This window comes from Callospermophilus lateralis, chromosome 16 (genome assembly GCF_048772815.1).
Source record: "Callospermophilus lateralis isolate mCalLat2 chromosome 16, mCalLat2.hap1, whole genome shotgun sequence".
NCBI lineage: Eukaryota > Metazoa > Chordata > Mammalia > Rodentia > Sciuridae > Callospermophilus > Callospermophilus lateralis.
Genome location: NC_135320.1, coordinates 72,420,165 through 72,421,603, shown reverse-complemented (window position 1 = coordinate 72,421,603; position 1,439 = coordinate 72,420,165).

Sequence of the window (1,439 nt, the reverse complement as noted above, 5' to 3'; positions counted from 1 at the left end):
AAGTCTATTTATATGGTAAATTACATTTATTGATTTCTGTATATTGAACCAACCTTGCATCCCTGGGATGAAACCCATTTGATCATGGTGCACTACCTTTTTAATGTGTGTTAGTATGTGATTTGCCAGTATTTTATTAAGAATTTTTGCATCCATGTTCATCAAGTACATTGATTGGTCTGAAGTTTTCTTTCCTTGGTGTATCTCTGTTCTGGTTTTGGTATCAGTATGATATTGGCTTTGTAGAATGAGTTTGGCATTGTTCTCTCCTTTTGTATTCCTTGGAATAATTTGAGGAGGATTGGAATTAGTTCTTCATTAAAGGTATGGTAGATCTCCGCTGAGAATCTACCTGGTCCTGGGCTTTTCTTTGTTGGAAGGCTTCTAATAGCTGCTTCAATCTCATTACTTGATATTGATCTATTTAAGTTTTCTATGTCCTCATGGGTAGGCCATGTGTCTCTAGGAATTTGTCAGTATCTTCAAGATTTTCTAGCTTATTAGAGTATAAATTTTCAAAATAATTTCCGATGATCCTCTGGATTTCAGTAGTGTCTGTGGTAATATTTCCTTTTTCATCTCAGATTTTGTTAATTTGAGTCTTTCCTCTTTTGGTTAGTTTAGCTAAAGGTTTATCAATTTTGTTTATCCTCACAAAACCAGTTCTTTGTTTTTCATTTATCTTTTATTTTTTTTTTTTTAATCTCAGCTTCATTGATTTTGGCACTGATTTTAATTATTTCCTGTCTTTTACTGACTTGGGTGTTGGTTTCTTCTTCTTTTTCTAGGATCCAAGAAGTAATGTTAGTTTATTTATTTGGTATCTTTCTCTTCTTTTGATGTATGAGCTCAATCTATGATCTTTCCTCTTAGAACTGCCTTCATTCTGTTCCAGAGATTTTGATATGTTGCATCACTATTCTCATTTACTTCTAAGAATTTTTTTTATTTCTCCCCTGATTTCATGTGCTATCTCTTCATCATTCAAAAATGTATTCTTTAATCTCCATGTGTTAGAGTGGTTTCTGTGTTTCTGATATTATTTTGTTGAAAAGAAAGTGCATCCCTTTAGCTTGTATTTCATAGTTTTTATCTATCCCAATTATTCTTAAATTTGGCCTTTTAACGTTATACTAGATTTCTTGACTATTCTGTTCATGTTCTCTTAACACTGTTTTCTTTATGGTAGACTTTATACTCAAGATTATATACTTTGTCTTCAAGGCTTGAAAAATCTATCTTTAAAATGTTCTAATCTATTAGTAATTCTTTCCATTGAATTTTTAGTTTGATTTATTTTTTTAAATTTTTAATTTGTTTATTTGTTTATTTATTTATTTTTTGTGGTGCTGGAGATCAAACCCAGGGCCTCATATGTGCAAGGCAAGCATTCTACCACTTAGCTACATCCCCTAATTTGGTTTATTGATTCTTTTATT